The sequence below is a fragment of the Chiloscyllium plagiosum genome, chromosome 14 (genome assembly GCF_004010195.1).
Source record: "Chiloscyllium plagiosum isolate BGI_BamShark_2017 chromosome 14, ASM401019v2, whole genome shotgun sequence".
Classification (NCBI taxonomy): domain Eukaryota; kingdom Metazoa; phylum Chordata; class Chondrichthyes; order Orectolobiformes; family Hemiscylliidae; genus Chiloscyllium; species Chiloscyllium plagiosum.
Window position 1 is genome coordinate 1559121 of NC_057723.1, and position 10946 is coordinate 1570066.

Genomic DNA, 10946 nt, shown 5'->3' on the forward strand with positions numbered 1-10946 from the left:
ACTGCCCAGCCAGCGATGGTCACATCCCATAAATGAATTTTTAAAAAACTAATAGAGGGACCTTGATGCATCCCATTGATTGCTTATATCACCTACATTGCAAAAGTGAAGTTACTTTGATGTTACTTAACATACTGTAAAGAATTGAATTGAATTGAATTTATTGTCACGTGAAAGGCACAGTGAAAAGCTCTATCTTGCAAGCAATACAGGCAGATCACAGAGTTAAGTAGCATTGATAAAGCAATAATAGGTAAACAGCAGCAAAAACAAAAACACAGGTACAGGTGAATGCTAAGAATTTGTGGGTCCATTCAGTATTCTCACAACAGGAAGGTCAAAACTGTTTTGAAACCGGCTGATGAGTGTGTTCAGGCTTCTGTACCTTCTCCCCGATGGTAGAGGCTGTGGGAAAACATTGCCAGGGTGGGATGGATCTTTGAGAATGCTGGTGGCCTTTCCTTGACAGTGGGCATAGTAAATGGATTCTATAGTTGGGAGGTTGGCCTTTGTGATTATAACTGCCGAGTTCACCACTCTCTGTAACCGTCTCCAATTTTGAAGTTGCCATACCAGGTCATGATACATCCAGACTGCTCTCGATGGCGCACTTATAAAAGTTGACAAGGGTATTCATCTTTACGCCAAATTTCCTCAGCTGCCTGAGGAAGAAGAGATGTTGTTGGGCCTTTGTAACCAGTGCGTCCACATGAGGAGTCCAAGAAAGCTTATTGTGGATGACCACTCCCTGGAACTTGACACTCTCCACTCATCAGAGCTCTCTGACATGACGAGGAGCTGGAGTCACTATACAAATGCAAGTATTTTTTAGTTTTTCATTGGTTAGATCAATTTTCAGATTAGGTGCAGTATTTGCTCTCCAGCATTAGTGAATAAAATCAAACTGGTTTTCAAATTCAATCATTACAAGTCAAAACTTTCAGAATGGATCAATTCAATACTTGTAAATTTTTGTAAACAGGAGATGCAACAGCTCTCTATTTGGTGGAAACGTATAACTTTGTTATTCACAAGTTAAATACATTTGAGGCAAACAGATACGAATCTATCGACTCCACTGAGAAATTTACCTCACTGAGATAAAGACTAGTTTAAGCGCTAAGTCCTGTGATAATGATTATGTTGCTGAAGAGAAAAGCACAAAATGGGAATGTGCTTCAGACAGTAGGACCAACAGTCTTTCTCAGTTTCAGTCATTATTTTGCCAATATCCACAAGTTGGTTGAGAATGATTACTTACTGCTTGGCCTCTGTGTCCCTGTAATGTTTCCTTTTCTGCTCCTCCTCCTTCTCCTCAAATAAGATGTTGGAAAGCATTGACTCTCTCTCTCTCTGTTTTCCCAGATGATCACTGTTGGTATCTTGCTGTGTCTCCCAAGGTAAGGATTATTGGAGTCAGCTTGCTGCCACTAATCGTCTTTTGTAGTATCATAGAAAATAGACCGGGAGAAGGCCATTCAGCCCTTTGAGTCTCCACTGCCATTCACAGTGATTACCCAATTCAGAATCGTGTTCCTACTTTCTCCCTGTTCCCTTTGCTCCCTTTAAGCCTAAGATTATACCTAACTTCCTGTTGAAAACGTTCAATGTTTTGGCTTCACCTACTTTCTCAGGCTCACCACGCTCTGAGTAAAGAAATATCTCCTCATCTCAATCCCATATCCTTAGACTGTGACTTCTGGTTCTGGACCCTGGTGTTTTTTCCTGTGTTTATCTTGTCAAGTCCTGCTGGAATGTTATTGCTTTCTATGAGATCCCCATCATTCTTTTAAACTCTCATGAATATAATCCTAACTAATCCAGTTTTTCTTCATACATCAGTCCTTTCAACCTCAGAATAAGTCTGGTAAACCTTCTTTGCAATCCCTCCATCGTCAGAATATCCATCCTCAAATAAGGAGATCAAAACTGCACACAATACTTCATGAGCGACTTTGTTTGGGATCTATCTCATGATTAGTGGTAGGGGATGTACCCCTGCAGAGTATCTAAAGAGGAAGCACTGTTCATTTTGTTTCACTCATTCATTGGGATATGGGTATCACTGGTCAGTCCAACATTGTCTATGATCTCTGTTTGCCCAGAAAACAGTTAAAAATTAACCACAGGAATGACAGTAAGCAAGCAATGGCAGACATTTAAGGAGGTAATTAATGATTCCCAGCAAAAACCATATGCTAGTGAGGAAGAAAGGTTCAAAGAGAAGATGACATAGAGGAGCTGGTATTGGTCAGGAATGGACAAAGTTCAGAATCACACAACACTAGGTTATAATCCAATAGGTTTATTTGGAAGCATTAGCCTTTGGAGTGCCACTCCGTCATCAGACTACCTGATGAAGGAGCAGCCCTTCAAAGAGAAGGATAAACCAATCAGGGCTAACCAAGGAAGTAAAAGACAGGGTGAAGTTGGAGGAAAAAGCAGGTAAGGAGGTTGTGATCAGTGACAGCTCCAAAGACTGGGATAATTTCAGAATCCAGCAAATGAGACCAAGAAAGATAATAAGGCAGAGACAATAAACTACAAGGACAATCTAGCAAGGAACATAAAATCTAACAAGAGCTTCTCTAACTTTACAAAAATGGAGAGAGAGGTCAAAGTGAACATAGGTTCCTTAAAAAATGCATCTGGAGAAATAATTATGGGAAAGAAGGAAATGGCAGAGGAAATAAACAGATACTTTATGTCAGTCTTTATGGTGAGAGGTACTTTAGAATACTGGGAGGAATTAAGTAACATCACCATCACAAGAGAAGTAGCATTCATCTAACAAAAGCGGCTGAAGGCAGTTGAATCCCCAGGTCCTGATGGCTTGCATGTTGGAATCCTAAAAGAGATATTGGATGCATTGGTTGTCAATTTCCAAAAGTCTTAGATTGCGGAGAAGAACCAGAGGATTGGAAATAATACTAACAGGACACACCTATTCAAGGAGGCAATAGGCCAATTAGACTAACACCTATTGTTGAAAAAGTATTAGAATCAATTATTAAGGAAATAATAGCAGCATATTCATAAGCCATAAGATATCGGAGCAGAAATTGGGCCATTCAGCCCATGAGTCTGCTTCACCATTCAATCATGGCTGATATGTTTCTCAAACCCAATCTCCCACTTTCTCCCCATAGCCCTTGATCCCCTTCATACTCTATAACCTATCTTTCTCAGTCTTAAATATACTCAATGACCTGGCCTCCACAGCCTTCTCTGGCAGTGAATCCCATAGATTCTCCAATCTCTGGGAAAAGAAGTTTCTCCTGATCTCCATTCCGAGAGGTCTTCCTTTTACTTTAAAACTATGCCCTCGGGTCCTAGTCTGTCCTACTACTGGAAACATCTTCAAACATCCACTCTGTCCGGCCATTCAGTCTTATCTATGTTTCAATCCTTCTCAACTCCATCAAGTATAAACCCAGAGTCCTCAAACGTTCCTTATATGTTAAGCTTTATATTCCTGGGATCATTTTCCTGAACCTCCTCTGAACCTGCTCCAGGGCCAGCACATCCTTCCTGAGATATGGGGGCCAAAACTGCACACAATACTCCAAATTTGATCTGACCAGAGCCTTAAAGAGCTTCAGAAGTACATCCCTCCTTTCATATTCAAGTCCTCTCAAAATAAATGCCACTATTGCATTTGCCTTCCTAACTACTAACTCAACCTTCCACTTTACCTTAACAGTATCCTGGACTAGAACTCCCACATCTCTTTGTACTTCAGATTTCTGAATTTTCTCTCCATTGAGAAAATAGCCCAAGCCTCTATTCTTCCTACCAAATTGTACAATCTCACATGTTGTACTCCATCTGCCACTTCTTTGCCCATTCTCCTAACATGTTCAAATTCTTCTGCAGTTGAGAATGTGTTGCTGGAAAAGCACAGCAGGTCAGGCAGCATCCAAGGAGCAGGAAAATCGACGTTTCAGGCCGGATGAAGGGCTCGGCCTGAAACATCGATTTTCCTGCTCCTTGGATGCTGCCTGACTGCTATGCTTTTCTAGCAACACATTCTCAGCTCTAATCTCCAGCATCAGCAGGTCTCACTGTTGTAATCCGTCTGGGGGTTTGGTTTGAGCTCCTGCAGTACCCTGGGTGATAGACAGGCTGGGTCATTGATCATTTTCCAATTTGATTTTGTAACTCTGTGATTTGCACAAATTAGTAGATTTTTTTTTAAATCAGAAAACAGTACGGACCACAGAGCTAAAAGCAGTTTTTGGCCTCTCAATAGCTTTTGATGTCTCCAGAATATACAGCAGTTACCTAGAGGGCTGCAAAAAATCATAATCTAATCAAGCAGAGTCATCATGGCCTTATGGAAGGGAAATCATCTCTGAATAATTTCTTAGTGTTTTTGAGTAAGTCTGAACCAAACTGGATAGAGGGGAGCCAGTTCATATATTGTATTTAGCCATAAGACAAGATATCTCACAAAAGATTAAGTCATAAGCGTCCATAGTATTTGGGATAGTATTTTGGCATCGATAGAGAAATGGCTCATAGGCAGGAAACAGTGAGTGGTGATAAAGCATTCTTTTTCAGGTTGGCAACCAGTGACCAGTGAGGTTCCACAGGGATCAGTACTGGGATCATAACTGTTAACAATGTGTATGAATGACTTGGAGGAAGGAAGCAAACGTACTGTAACCAAATTTGCAGATGACACACAAATAGGTAAGAGAGATACAGACAATTTACAGGGAGATGTTGATAAGCAAGTGGGCAATAAGTTGGCAAAGAAGAATAAAATGGAAAAATGTGAAGTTGTTCATTTTGGAAGGGAGAACAGAAGAATAGAGTATCATTAAATGGAGAGAAACTGCATAAAGCTGCAACACAAATGGATTTGGGATACTTGTGTACAAAACACAGAAAGCTAGGAAATAGGTGCAGCTAAAGGAACACTGGACTGTATTTCGAAAGGGTTGGAGTATAAAAGTAGGGAAGTCTTGCTGCATATATACAAAGTGGTGATGAGGCCACATCTGAAATATAGTGAGCTGTTTTTGTCCCTTATTTGAGGAAGGATATCATTTTATTGGAGATAGTTCTGAGAAGATTCACTGGGGTGATCCCTGGAATGAAGAGATTGTTTTAAGAGCAAAGGTTAAACAGTTTGGGATATTTTACATCCTGCTCTATCCATTTAGTAGGCTGCAGATCAATCCTCCCATGGACAGTGTAAATGTTACCATCAAAATACCCAATTCCCAATCAGTCAACAACCTTTTGAAAAAAAAACACTTGTTTAATTGATTGAATTTAAAACATTTTAGCCATAAATCTATTGCAAGTGATAGGAGTCTTCTCATTCAGTGTCCTGAACCAGGTAGACAAGAGAAGATGCTGGAAATGTTACCAATGATAGAGACAAAATCACAGTTTATGTTCCCCAGAAGATATAGGAACAGAAATCGGCCATTGGGCCGATTGAGTCTGCTCCACCATTCATTGAGATCATAGCTGAGATGATAATCCTCATCTCTACTTTCCTGCCTCTTCCCTGGAAACTATGATTCCCTTCCTTTTTAAAAAAAGTCTGTCTAATATTCAATGACCCAGCCTCAACAGCCCTCCAGGTAACTGCTGTATGTCCTGGAGACATCAAAAGCTTTTGAGGGGCGAAAAAACTGCTTTTTGCTCTGTGGTCCATACTGTTTTCTGATTTAAAACAAAAACTGCTACTTTGTGCAAATCACAGAGTTACAAAATCAAGTTGGAAAATGATCAATGACCAGCCTGTCTCTAATCCAGGGTACTACAGTAACTCAAACCAAACCCCTAGATGGATTATAACCACACTGCATATCTTGAAAAAATTGTGCTTTGAAAATTCTTTTGACTACTTGGACTATTTGTTCTAAAAATATTAAACATGGTCCACTGACAGTCAGACATCATCCAATCAGATTACAAAGAACAAATGTAATGTACTCTCTCAGTGAGAAAGGAGATTTAGAGACAGGAAGGTATATTGGAGGCCTAGGAATGGGGTATTGTGAGCATGAAAGGAAAACATGGTCTGAAGGTAGACGGACATGTAATGGCTCCTTCAGTTATTTGGTTAGCAAGTTTGTCTACCCTATCATTGATGCTGAAATATCTCCACAGAGACTGGTATCCCATCGCCAACTCCCCCTTTATTTCCATGTGGAGAGTCCTTGACATTGATCCAGGTCCCTCAGAGCAGCTCTCAGAGTGAACAGAACCTCTGACACTCCTGATTACGTCTGTCAGCCAGGGATCCCTGATTGGTTCAGATTAATAGCTCCAATCAGGGAACTCAGATTCTATAATGTGCACCTGGTTTACCCTGTTACAATCACTCCAAGCAGATTCTGTCTCAAACTATAGAATTGAATGGACATGAGATCAAGGACTGTGGGCAATGGGGCAAATGCAATCCCCTCTCTTTGCTCCCATTCCCCACAGTCCACTACTTAGTTAATCTCAGAGGTAATGGCCTACCTTTTTCCACACTCACTCACAAATTTCAGATTTACCCCAGATACCACCCGTATCTTCATACTGCTCATGAATGCACCCCAGAATTAAGCTCATCGTTGATATCATCATTGACCGCACAGTAATGTCTTAATCTCTAGCAACTTGATCTTTCTCCACACAGGCTAAGATCTATCACATGGGGATATAACTCTCCTTCAAGAGTAACAATGGACTGAAGACATTAACTCCACTGATGTTGTCATACTTGCTGAGTTTCTCCAAAACATTTTGTTCTTGTGCTTGTGCAGGGTAATATTTCTGAAGGGATTAATCTTCGATTCACATCAGTCCACACATTCTACAAATGTCAGAAACAATAGCAAGTCATGCCAAGGAGGTCGATTCTAGCTTTCAGAGAGAGCAGATGTAAACTGTAGCAGCTCTCAAAGCTGCCAAACATTGTGCCCAACTCAACGTAGCTGTACTTATTGTTATCATGAAATAAACCTTCTGGTTAGCCAGATCCACAGTCATGTGGTTGACTCCTAACTAGGGCAATTAGGGATTGATCCACATCCGCATAAAAAAGCAAAAAGTAAACAGCCGACCTCCAGTGATAAGAAACAGCATAACTGAGATGAAACACCAGGCCTGGTAGTGAATATAAATGAGTCATACAGAATGTCATTTTGCTCCCACTTATTTTTATTGTAAAGCAACACTTGAATATCAATGTAATGGGATCCTATCTGTTGTTCGCCTCACTCCACACTGTCCTGTGTTGGAAGTCAGCACAAACTATGGGAATAGAAAATAGCAGCAAGAGTAGGCCATTCAGCCCGCGGTGGAATTCATTGGAATCATGATTGATCATGTAACTCACAGTCTGTCCTTGCTTTTCCCCCACATCTTTTGGAAAATAATCTTCTTACTCTTGTCTCCTGAGGCCATTTTGAGACAGCTAGAATACAAGAACAGAGATGTACTCCTGAGGCTGTATAAGGCTCTGGTCAGACCACATTTGGAGCATTGGGAGCAGTTTTAGGAGCCTTTTCTAAGGAAGGACATGCTAGCGTTGGAGCAGATCCAGAGGAGATTCGCAGGAATGATTCTGGGAATGCAAGGCTTATCATATGAAGAGTGGTTGAGGTCTCTGTGTCTGTACTTGTTGGAGTTTAGAAGGATGAGGGACAATCTGATTGAAACTTACCGAATACTGAGAGGCCTGGATAGAGTAAATGTAGAGAAGGTGTTTCGACTAGTAAGAGAGACCAGCTCCTGAGGGCACAGCCTCAGAGTGAAGGGACAACACTTTAGAACCGAGGTAAGGAGGAATTTCTTCAGCCAGGGGGTGGGGAATCTGTGGAACTCATTGTCACGGCCAAGTTATTGAGTATCTGTAAGGCAGAGGTAGATAGGTTCTTGATTAGTGAAGGGATCAAGGATTGTGGGGAGAAGGCAGGAGAATGGGGTTGAGGAACATATCAGCCGTGATAAAATGGTGGAGCAAATGTGATGGGCCAAATGGCCGCATTCTGCTCCTATGTCTTCTGGTCTTATGGCCCTGGGATTAAACCTTGTTTATAAATGGGACTCGAAATTGGGTGGTTGTTGTAAATGGCATTGACACCTTCAGCTTGGCAACAACCATAGAAACACAGGGAGGCGATGGCCTAGTGATATTATTGCTAGGCCGTTAGTCCAGAGATCGAGGTAATGTTCTGGGGCCTGGATTCGAATCCTGCCATGGCAGATGAAAGATTTTGAATTCTAGAAATATCTAGAATTAAGAATCTAATAATGACCATGAATCCATTGTCAATTATTGGAATTACCCATGTGGCTCACTAATGTCGTTTAGTGAAGGAAACTGCCATCTTTACCTGCTCTAGCCTACATGTGACTCCAGGCCCACAGCAATGTGGTTGACACTTAATTGCCCTCTGGGTAATAAATGCTGCCTAACCAGTGATGCCCTCATTCCATGAATGAATTTTTTAAAAAAAGCAAACCAAAGAACTTCAGATGCTGGGAATCAGAAACAAAGAGAGAAATTGTTGATAAAACTCAGGCGATAAAGCAGAGTTAACATTTCAGGTTCAGGGACACTTCTTTAGAATTTTAGAATCGCAGAAAATGGGAACAAAAGGAGGCCATTCGACCTTTCGAGACAGCTTCACAATTCACTGTAACTATGGTTAAAGCAATTTATTCAGTTCGCTGTTCCCTTTTTCTTCCTGCACCCTTTGGTCCCTTCAGCCTGAAGAGCTATGTCTAACTCCTTCTATATCTAACTCCTTCTTGAAAACATTCAATGTTTTGGCCTCAACAGCAACCAAAAGATTTTTGAAAAAAGCATAAGATAGATAAAACCACAATGTTAATAAAACAAATTCTTCATTAATTACCTATTAATTTCCTCACAGAATCCATAAATGTTACACACACAAGGGCAGGGCATGCAACTCCTCCTACCCACAACTGTGATCTCCTCCAACGTGACTAATCCTCTTTGTCATTCTCAATGCCCTTTAGTCTTGTTCTCTTCCAACCAGTCGACTGATTCATTGTTTTTTCATATGAAACAACTGTTGAATGAAAAGCAAAATGTTTGACAATTGAAGTACAACTGATGAAAGCATCATCATGTTTCAGATGGCCCTGAGTTTACGAATAGTGCTATGCAACTGCACACCTTGTCTTTTCTCTTTTCAAATATATTTTCAAATATTTATGTAAAATGTTTATTTTGCCAGAGCTGCAAATAAAATCAAACTGAGCTTTGTCGTTGCATTATGACAAAACGTCCCACAATCTCTTTGTAAAATAAGTTTTTTTTTGCTCTTGATTTATGTTGGGGTTGTTTTGGTCCGACCACTTAATGAATGATTCAGCAGTCTGTGGTACAGAGGATTGCTAATTGGCTGGTTTTATCTGGCATTTATGGAAGAAAAAGGACTCTGATTCCAGCATAATGTGATTATGTATGAGTGTATAGTGTACTAAAAGTCTTCCTAATGGAGTTAAGTTGACTGAGACAATCATTTTAACAATGGGGAGATTTGAGCTTCATGAAGAACAGCCATTAATCGGTGACATCAGCCCATATCTCTTTTTATTTCTTCATGCAAAGCAAGGGCTGACACAATAATGAAGATCTGAAAGACATTAAATGACATCTTTAGTGCAGCACTTAAGGGAAATTGTACTTCTGCAAATTTAACTTTGAATTCTTTTAATTGCTGCAAAGAAGGATACATTGGCAAAGAAGGATTTCAGCTGCCCTTTTTAAAGCTGACTATTGTTGCTCAGGGAAGAACCTGCCTTTGTAGAATCTTAGTCATAAAGCACAAAAGAAGGTCATTCAGTCCATCATGCTTGTACTGGCTTGTGGAAACTCTGATTTAATGACTCCCACTTGCCTCACTGTTTCCCCGCTGCCCTGCATATTGTTGCTTTTTCATGTGTTGATATGTCTCCTGTTGGAAAACAGATCTAGAATCTGCTTCTATCACCCTTTTCAGACAGTGCACTTCAGATGACTGGAGGCCACTGCACAGAACAAAAATGTTTAGTGGCCATTGTTAAAGCAGAGACAAGTAGATTCATGACTGACCAGAGAATCAGAGGTTAATGGTGATGGGCGAGAATGTGGAGTGGAGGCCACAATTCCAATTGCTCAAGAGAAGGTGGTGGTTAGTTGCCTTCTCGAAGTTCTACCAGGTGTAGGGAATGAGTAACGTCACCATAGTCTTACCAGACCAGAGGCAGTTCTCTCCTTAGATAGAGAGAGAGAGAGAGAAAGAGACACTACTGCTAACTTTCATTAACCTGAGGGTCACCATATTTTAGGCGAAGGGAGAGATTTAGAAGGACAGTCCTCCACAGTCACCTCAGCCAGTGTGGGAACTGTGTGCGAACTGTTGGCATCAATCTGCATTAGAAATCAGCAATACAGCCAACTGACCCTGTGTAAGGGCCTGAAAGGTTTATTGTTGAGGAGATCATGAAGTAGCACCCACCACGGTGATATCACATGGGCTTTGGGGAGAACAGCTTACAGTCTCAATGGAATGAAAGCTATCACCAGGGACTTCCTCACAGTTTCTGTGACAGTGTCTTAAACCTCGAGTCACAGGATTCAGGGAGTTCAGAGAAGGCTCACTTGGATGATCCCCAGTATGTAGACATTGTCTTATCAGCAAATGTTAAAAAGGTTGGGACTCTACTCACTGGAGGTAAGAAGAATGAGAGCTAATCTCATTGAAATATATCAGATTCTTAATATGTTTGAAAGAGTAAATGCTGAGAGGCTATTCCCCATTTGGGAAAGTCTAGGACCAGAGGGCATGATCTCAGAATAAACAGATTCTGGATTAGTGGTGCTGGAAGAGTACAGCAGTTCAGGCAGCATCCAAGGAGCTTCGAAATCGACGTTTCGGGCAAAAGCCCTTCACCAGGAATAAAGGCAGAGAGCC

The 10946-nt window shown here is 41.0% G+C and overlaps 1 long non-coding RNA gene across 1 annotated transcript in view; it reads right to left on the reverse strand.

The window, feature by feature from the left end:
- The window catches only part of LOC122556874, a 38866-nt gene extending 29618 nt beyond the window's left edge, over positions 1-9248 (reverse strand). Inside the window, exons 1-2 of the long non-coding RNA XR_006313678.1 lie at positions 9164-9248; positions 8877-9056 (exon numbers count right to left, since the gene is read on the reverse strand). This is a non-coding gene — a long non-coding RNA (uncharacterized LOC122556874). The remainder of the gene's footprint in view (positions 1-8876; positions 9057-9163) is intronic.
- Between the last annotated feature and the right edge of the window lie 1698 nt (positions 9249-10946).